This window comes from Puma concolor, chromosome E4 (genome assembly GCF_028749965.1).
Source record: "Puma concolor isolate L17-30 chromosome E4, mPumCon1.1.hap2, whole genome shotgun sequence".
NCBI lineage: Eukaryota > Metazoa > Chordata > Mammalia > Carnivora > Felidae > Puma > Puma concolor.
The window spans coordinates 22,081,696-22,091,077 of record NC_141683.1 but is presented as its reverse complement, the minus strand read 5'-3'; the positions used below and the strand labels follow the sequence as shown (position 1 = coordinate 22,091,077).

At 37.8% G+C, this 9,382-nt stretch overlaps 1 long non-coding RNA gene across 7 annotated transcripts in view; it reads right to left on the bottom strand.

Moving 5' to 3' along the window:
- Window positions 1-834: 834 nt before the first annotated feature.
- Window positions 835-9,382, bottom strand: part of LOC147572492 (uncharacterized) — a 165,512-nt gene continuing 156,964 nt past the window's right edge. For all 7 annotated transcript variants that reach the window (XR_015246101.1, XR_015246104.1, XR_015246096.1 and 4 more), the window contains one exon: window positions 835-1,613. This is a non-coding gene — a long non-coding RNA (uncharacterized LOC147572492). The remainder of the gene's footprint in view (window positions 1,614-9,382) is intronic.

Genomic DNA, 9,382 nt, shown 5'->3' with positions numbered 1-9,382 from the left:
GGTCATGATCTCACGTTCGTGAATTTGAGCCCCGAGTCAGGCTCTGTGCCGACAGCTTGGAGCCTGGAGCCTGCTTTGGATTCTGTGTCTCCCTCTCTCTCTGCTCCTGCCCTCATCACACTCTGTCTCTGTCTCTCAAAAAGTGAATAAACGTTAAAAAAAAAGAAGAAGAAGAAGAAGAAGAAAAAAACATCAAAGGTGGATCAATCTATTTTTTGGAATGAAGAGGACATCTGACTATTGAAACTAAATTCCCTCACTGTCACAGCTAGCTTTGCAAATAATGAAAAGATAGGGCACTTGAACGCAAACAGACAAAACTATTCATTATGAAATATTGCTTTATATTACATAAAACTCAGGAGTTAGATAGCTGCTATATAATTGATAACTAAAATGGATTGCCAGCCACTACACACAACCAGGAAAAACAAAGAATAAATTCTCAACGCAGGGTTACTTCATATTTCTGTTGTGAACAATAATCAAAATAATCAACTTCTGGTTGAAGTACATGCTTTGATGTTTAAAATAATTCCAGTGTAAACATTTATATCAAATTAGTTGACCCATTCAAGTCTATTACTTTGAAAAAAATTATCCTTGGGGCGCCTGGGTGGCGCAGTCGGTTAAGCGTCCGACTTCAGCCAGGTCACGATCTCGCGGTCCGTGAGTTCGAGCCCCGCGTCGGGCTCTGGGCTGATGGCTCAGAGCCTGGAGCCTGTTTCCGATTCTGTGTCTCCCTCTCTCTCTGCCCCTCCCCCGTTCGTGCTCTCTCTCTGTCCCAAAAATAAATAAACGTTGAAAAAAAAAAAATTAAAAAAAAAAAAAAAAAATTATCCTTTCTAACCAATAAAGCTGCAATTGCTCAAAAAATTTTTAGAATTGTCTTCTTCATGGATTATTTTTAACCCCCAAGAGTTTTAATTTGTTCTTTTTTAAATCAAAATCCAGAGAAAAGGTTGTCGGTTCTGAAGGTAAGACAAAAAAAGAGTTCACAAAATATTTAGAAATGATGACTTGATTACAGAGTAAGTAGATAAATTATCTAACTCCATATTCTCACAATAGGTAAATCTAGGGTATGAGAGAAACTTAGAACTATAAACAACCTTAAAGACTATATAATCTAGCCTCCAACTTCCTATTAAATGGGTGAAGAAACTGAAGCCTCTATAGATTTGCCTGAAGTTCCACATTTGGCTCATGGAGAGGCATGGCTTGAACTTAACTCACATTTTTCCTTATGAGTGGTCTTTCTACATCACTGAGAACCATTGTCAAAACTGTTTGACCTTCCAGAAAGTCTTTGAGAACCACAGGTATCATCTACAAACATGCTGAATTGTTACCATTTCTGAAAGACAAGTCAGTCAGTCCTGGTTGTCATGGCAATAACTCTTCATACTCACAGCCTGAGTAGATTGCATATGTAAAATGCAGCCGACCCAGACAGGAATAAGCCTTATTAAAACAACATTCTAAAATTGGCACGGCTTACCTGGTTTGCCCATTCTGAGTTCCAGAATCTTGACTGCAATTGTCATGTAAGTTCAATTCAGTCCAAATAACTACATTTAACAGTATCGGGAGATATTCTTTGTCCTGAGTCTCTAGGGGGGAAAGAAAAGCAAAAAGTGGTTGAGATTAACTGAACCCAACATTATGAAATCAAAATTTAAAAGGTTATTGTACATGCATTAGCATAATTGCAAAAAAAAAACCTGTAAATAAACAATGAGATTCTAATATTAAACTCCCTCACTAAGAATTTATGAAGCCCCCAACCTCTTACCTCTCTTGCTTCTTTCTCTTATTGTCCATTTTGTTTCCTGACCCCATGCTGTTCTTTCCCCATGCAAGTTATGTGGCCAATTTCTTGTATGAGAGTGCTTATACAGGCTCTATGTCGACAAAAACTCAGAATTCAGACTCAGTATAACAGAGTTGTCTCCCACTTGTTTTCTAAGGAGATGTTTTGCCCTCTACAATGGAATCTTAAAAAAAAAAAGTTTATAAGCAGCTGGTAGAAATGTGCTTTCTATTCTAACTTGAAAATTTCATTCTCTAAGCTTCAACCCAACTTCTCTTGGTGAGAAGAGAAATTTCCAAGTTGACTTCAACCTAAAAATTGATCCCCTACAGGAGAGAAGCAGGAGTCCTATGAGATTCCTTAAGTGCCATAACCTAAGACTTTACCATTCAAACACTGCATGATACACACAAGTACAAGTAGTAGTTCAAACTTTTCAAACGTGTATGAAAGTCTTCTGTGTCACAGCATGGTTTTTACATAAATTTTCTTTGTAGGTATATCAAGGTCTAACAGTTGGGCCAATGACACATTTGTGTTCTCCATCACCACAGTAGGGTCTCATAAGAGAACCATCACTATCTAAAACCAAAGACATCCAGTGTCCACAAGACAGACAGCGTATCTTACATCTCCTAACTAACCCCTTCCTCTCCCTTTCTCACCCATCCACTGTGCCTTCTGAAACTCTGGATCTATAACAAACTCACTCACTCTTCTCTGAATGCCCCTTTGCCCATATGCTAATTTGAAATTGTTCCCTGTAGTTGTCTCAGGGACAGGAAAGAAGCCTAAATACCCGTGTGTCCTTTTTGATTCATATTGCTACTTCTAAACCATGTATTTCTCCAAAAGCTTTTAAAGACCACAGTTCCTCTGAACCTATGCCATCATGCTATGCCACCTACCTTCTTGTTTCTCTCCTCTATGGTCCTACTTATATGGACCTCTCATTTATTGAAGACATTTTTATTTGACTACCTACATTCCTTCCATCCCTACACCATTCATCATTCCTTGGAATTTCAGCAGCCATGTGGATGACTCATCAAAAACTCTGATTTATTTACCAGGTCTTTGATCTCACTTTCATCTGCCCGTCTTCCACCTTAGCCATCCACTCCTACTGTTACAACAGAGACCTTGCATTTGTCTGTAAATGCATCACCACCAAAATCTCCACTCAAAACAGTCAACTCAGATCATTCCCTTCTAGGTCAATCCCTCTAAAACATCCACTTCATCAATTCTTCTACATCACTGTGATCTCCATCTATGGCCTCATTACTTTATCACGTCTTTTCTGTCTTCACTTTCCTTCTCATTCAAGTTAGACCCCATGGTCTATGACTATATCACACTCCTGGAAACTCTCTCAAATTCCTTGTCATATCTTTATTGTATTTAACTGAAACAATTCTTTTTTGCTCTCTTCCTTTTGTCTGCCTGCCACACAGTGGCTAGCTAGTGCTAGCAAATATCATATACTGGCTTATTGGTTTCACCTTAACTTCATGATAACAAACCTAAAATGATCAGTCATCTGTTCCCAACAACTTTACAATCCTTCCCAAATAACTTCATGTCCCTGTTGCTAAAATTACCTAATTTTCTCTCTCAGCAAACCTCTTCTCAAACCCTCTCAGATAAGGATCTTTCTTAAAAGTCATTGAAAAAGATAGAAACTACCAGATCGGAATTCCATCATAGTGCCACCATCAACTCTACACATGCTTCCTGTTTTCAGTTTCCAAAGTGTCTTTACGCCTATTAAAAAACAATTGTTTCCACACGTGCTTTTGCTCCAACACTCTCACCTTCTCAAGGATTTTGTAGCTTTAGGAATCTCCTCATGCACTGCTATCCATCCACTATTTCTGCTGGATCATTTCCATCAGAATGCAAATATTTTTTCTATCTCCCATCTTAAAAAAACAAAAACTCCCTTGACCACATACTCCCCAGTCCAGCAAACACTTTCATTTTCTCCTCTTTCCACAGCAAAACTCCTTGAATGAGTCATCTATATCTGCTTCCTTATTTTCAATTCTCTCTGCAAACTTTCCAATCTATTAAGTCACCAAAAACTTTTGTTGCCAAGTCCTTGCTCATTTTTTATGTTCTTATTACAATTATTTTTTCAGCAGCGTCCTTTGATGGTCACATTTAGTCCCACACTTTTAAATCCCATCTACAGTAACAACTTCCAAATGTACACCTAGATCTAAATCTGGACCTCACCATGCCTACTTGAAAACTCCTCTTGAACGTGTATTAGGCCTCTCACAACACGAAAACATAGCTCTTCCTCCAACTCTTTCCTATTTCAGGAGACAGAACCACAATCCACTGAATCATTAAAGCCAAAATCAATGATTTTTCCTTTCCCCATTCCTTCTAATCTGTCTGCAAGTCCTGTTGGTTCCAGCTCCAAAATGCATCTCAAGTCAGTTCACTGTTCTACATTTGTATTATCACCATATTGCAAGACACCACCATCTCTCCCTGGGACCACTTCCAGAGTCTCTGAGTTGCTTTTCTGTTGCGTCTCGCTTCTGACAACACCAACTACCCATGCTCCCTAAAACAGCCAGATATTTTAAAACATAAGTTAGATTATGTTACCTCTCACTTAAAACCCTCCAATGGCATCCCATTTCTCTCCAAATAAAGCCAAATTCCTAACCATGTGCTCGTGCCCCTCTTCAACCTCCCTCTACCCAGTTTTCACCTTTAGTCACCATAGCCCAAGTACATGGTCTTCCTATTGCTTGAACACACCAAACCTTTTCTTACTTTTAAGCCTTTGCAGTTGCTCGTCTTTCTACTTGAAATTCTTCCAGTCCTTCCTCTCTGCCCCCACCATTGCACTTGACTGGCTTGTTCTTATCCTTAAAGTTTGGCATGGATGTCACCACCTCAGAGAAGGCTTCCCTGATCTCCATCTAGAATGGCCTCTTACTGCTACTGTCTATATCATCACTCTGTTTTTCTTAAATCCTTATTACAGTCCATAATTACCTTGTTTTTATGTTTACTTATTTTTTCATTGTCTTGTCTTTCTCATTACAGTTTAAGGTCACTGACATCAGAGAATCTGTCTTAATTACTGATGAATCTTCTACATCTAATGCTTGGGCACATCGTAGGAACTCACTAAAGATCTGCTGAATAAATGAAGGAATTGGTACATGATAGGTTTCATTTGGAATACACACATTGAGAATATCTGAGGGATTATTGAGGCTATGTCCTAGAATTGCCCTATTAGTTTTTTCAATTGTACATTATCCTTGATTTTAAAGTTTTGGGTTTAAAGACAGTTATTGTGCTGTTAATGACATCTTTATGTAGCTTGCTATTTTCTTGGAATGTTAGGATGTTTTTACTACCTAGATTTAGATAAGTATTCAACAGCCCAGGTTGTAGTACACAAACATAATAAGATTAATAACTAACATTTGCTGAGAGCTTACTAAGTGCCAAGTATTGCTCTAATCCCATTATGTATATTAAACCAAAGACACAATTATTATACCTATTTTACGGATGAGGAAGTCCTATATACCTTCTGATTTGAAGCAGCCTCAAGTAAGGGGATATTTTCTAATTCTCTTCACTAGAACTCAATAGAAATAATTATCAGGAATTACTAAAAAACAGTACCAGTGTCTTTCTTCAAATCACACAAGTTGAAAGGCTTTCTAGAATCTTGATTTAAAAAGACGTCTGTGCTTGATGTAATGAAACACAAAATGTATTTACAGCAACAAAACCAAATGATTAAATCAAATATTTAAATGTATATTTATGTGCATTTTATGAATTTCTGTAATGAAAAAAAAAGGCATTCTTTGATCAGTGGCTTTCCTTTCATTTCCACTGGGTCCACTATTGTGCCTGCCCATTGCACAGATTACTAAGATGGACAATAGCAGCTGATGTGGGATTGATTACTTTATGACACCACGCATTAAATACTCACTCTAATAAATGTTTCTCCCAGTTCCCTCTGAATCTGTGATTGGAAGGAGCATAGCTGCTGGCAGAGCTCGGGGTAGACTATCTCTTCATCATCTCTCCTTATGTGGATAGTGAAAAAGCAGAACTCCACTACCAACAAATAGTGAAAGATGTGGGCATGATGGGGAAAGACTCAAATTGAAGACTACTTATAAATAGATTTTCTGTTCTCTTTTATATAGCATATACCTATATGTTTTCATAATATTAATGAGAATTTATATTTTGAAAGAAAAATGATTTTTATATTTTGAATCTTTATTAACAAATCCAAATAGTCGTAATTATTGCAACTCTAATAAATAACTTTGAGGGACTAACAAATTAAATTTATATAACAATATAAAATTAATAGGTATTTGTGAAGTGAAGGAAAGAATGCATTTGAACCCCTCCTTTTTTTTTTGACAGAAACTACACAGTGTGAAAGCATCTGAATTCAGCAAAGGAGTCCTGGATCTTGGCAAAGGGATGATGTATCAATAACTCCACACAACACCCTAGAGCATGCTCTTTAACGTCCCCAACTCCTAGTCTCATGTTCCTGAAGCATCACTGTATTGGTACTTCATGTGCACCATTACACATCTTCTTAGCCACCCCCACTCACACATGCACACACACACACACATACACACATACACACATCCTCATTTCAGCCACTATTACAGCAATCATTTCTCTTCAGGCTTCAGAAACCAACTTCCTCAAATGTAACCTAAGAATGACCCACTAGCCTGTACTTCTTACCCCTTGCTCTTGCCCCAGGACTTTTCTGCACCTGATCATGGCTCAGGCAGGTACTACCTTGGGGAGAACACAGTTAGTCCCTATGGGACTACGATCGACCATAGAGATGATGGATTAAGACTTCCATTTCTCAGTCCTGCATGGACAGTTTTGAAAGGTATTTCATTCCTCAGAAAATCCCAGCAAGATAATCACCAGTCAACCTACACCAATAGCCAACTTGATAACTTACCTTTATTTTAGCTTTCCTTTCTTATTTCACATCTCTCTGGCTCCTGCAATTAAATAAACTACTTACAGGCAAGACTTGTCTTAGCCTCTGCTTCCAAGGGAAACCAGGCTAAGACATTCTTTTTCTTTCAAAGAATTTTTATGTTGAAGGAAAAAGTTAACTTTATTCAACTTATAAGTAATTTTTAACATTATTTTTATAATTCTAAATATATTATGAAACAAAATGCACATTTTACATTTACTTGTATTTTAAAACACAAACCTTTAAGTTTCATACTTTGAATGGGTAACATAGGAATGCCATCTCAGAAACCAGTTAGTATAGTAAATGCAGAGTAAGTCCCACAGGGGTAACAACTTACGCTGGCACTTTCAGTGTCTGTGGGCCAACTTTCACCTACCTGTCTGAGTCTCATTGTCTAACGACTTTTCTCTGAAGCTAATGAGAGCCCATTCTGCCTGAGCAAAGAGTGAGACAGGAGTTTCTGGAATTAACCTCTGGAGCAGCCTTCCTCCACTGACTGGTGGGAGTGGAGAATTAATACACAGCTCCCTCGAGAAAGAGGGAGAGGTAAAGAAGGAGAAAGAGAGAGACAATGTAGGTAGGTAGATGTGATAGAGATAAAGATAGAGATGTATAGAGATGGAAAGAGAGAGTTAGGTATATTATTATGCCTGAATTGTGTCCCCCCACCCCCACCAACCCAATGCAAAATGGTATGTTAAATCCTTAAACACCAATGTGATAATATTTGGAGATGGGGCCTTTAGAAGGTAATTAGGTTTAGATAATGTCATGAGGATGGGGCCCTTATGATGGAATTAGTGACCCTATGTGAGACACCAGAGAGCTTGCTTACTATCTCTCTCTCTCTCTCTCTCTCTGTCAGCACACTCTGTCCTCACACAGTGAGAAGGTGGCTACCTGCAAGGCAGGAAGCAGGTCCTTACTGGGGAACTGAATCATCCTGCACCTTCATCTTGGACTTCTCAGCCTTCAGAACTGTGAGAAACAAATTCCCCTTGCTTAAGCCACCCAGTCTATGATATTTTGTTATGAGAGCCCAAGCTGACCAATACAGATAGAGATATTCCACATCCCTGGGGTCAGAGATCTCTGGGATGTATATTCTACACCATTTCCCAGATTTTCCTCTGGGATTAAGTGCCAGCAGACATTAGTAGTAAATGACTTGATAATACCTAATACTGGCTGCCTTCTCTTCCCTGTCTCACTTCCACATTTCCAAAATGGTGTTTCATACATTTCTCAAATAAATTACTTTGCATTAGGAAACGGTCTCAGAATCTGTTTCTGTGGGCACCCAAATGGAAACCGTTTTGTTGTAAAAATCTCATATAAAGCACTGCCCTAGGAAATACACAATGAGAATACTCATACAAAGCTAGTTCAGCACTTTTACTCATTAGTGTTAAGCCAGCTTAAACAAGATCTAAAAATGAGATATCAGAGCTTAATTCACAAGAGGATCTGTGAGAAGAAATTCAGTATGCATATCTATTCTTAAAATAGTTGCACCTCAGTGCTTACATGACTTATGGCTAAATTGGGGTGACTTTTCTTGGGTTGGGTTTTTTTAGATTTTTTTATGACTTAGTGCTAAGTGTCATTCACACTCCTAACAAACTGCTTATTTCAAAATATTTTTACCAGAGTACTGTGAACTGTATATTCTACACTGCAGAACAAAGAATAACTAAATTGATTTCAACCACTTTTCCAATCTTTTCATGATAGTCTCTTCAAAGTCAAACCACTGTCTGAGGTATATAGTTTTAACATCCCAACACCCTAGTGTGTTGCTTAAGACCTCAACCCTCACCTTTCTCCACAGACATATCATATTTATGAAAGATCAAATCAAATCAAGGAATTTGGCTGAGGCAATGAGATGAAGATGGAAATACCTGGACTAGGTTTATGCCTACCCAAAGTGAAAAGCACTATTATCAAGTGACCTCTTTGGAATTGGTCACATTAAATTTGGTTTTGATGAGCTCCTCCTCATTGCCAATATGTAGACAAGATTATTCTTTGAGAGTCTTTCAGCCTTAGCTATATCCACAGATTTCCCGAGATTCTACTCTAAGAATAAAGAACCCATAGGAGGCAGCCAGAACAAAAGAAAGCTGTTAAAAGTGTAGATCTTCCAGATGATCTTATCCAAATGCAGTGTTTTAAGATCGTGTTGGATGACGAGATGGGGATATAAGAAGAAAAAGTTACCATTAATCATTGGAGAAAAAGAACTACCATATGGCTGCTCTGGGTAAATCTCTAAAAAAAATATTTATAAGTATTTATGGGACACTTTCTATGTGCTTCTTATTGTACTCATTCCCAAGAAGTCAATATTTAAAATTTATATTTATTTAATAATTCTTAAAAGACAACAGTGTATTATAAAAGCAGAAAATGTAAATCCCAGATTTCACTATAGTATTATAAATGTGGCAAACAAGCTCTTTACTTGGGTGTGAAAGAATCCCAGGAAGCAGCCTCTCAATGAGCCTGAAGATTCAAGTATATGTGATATACTT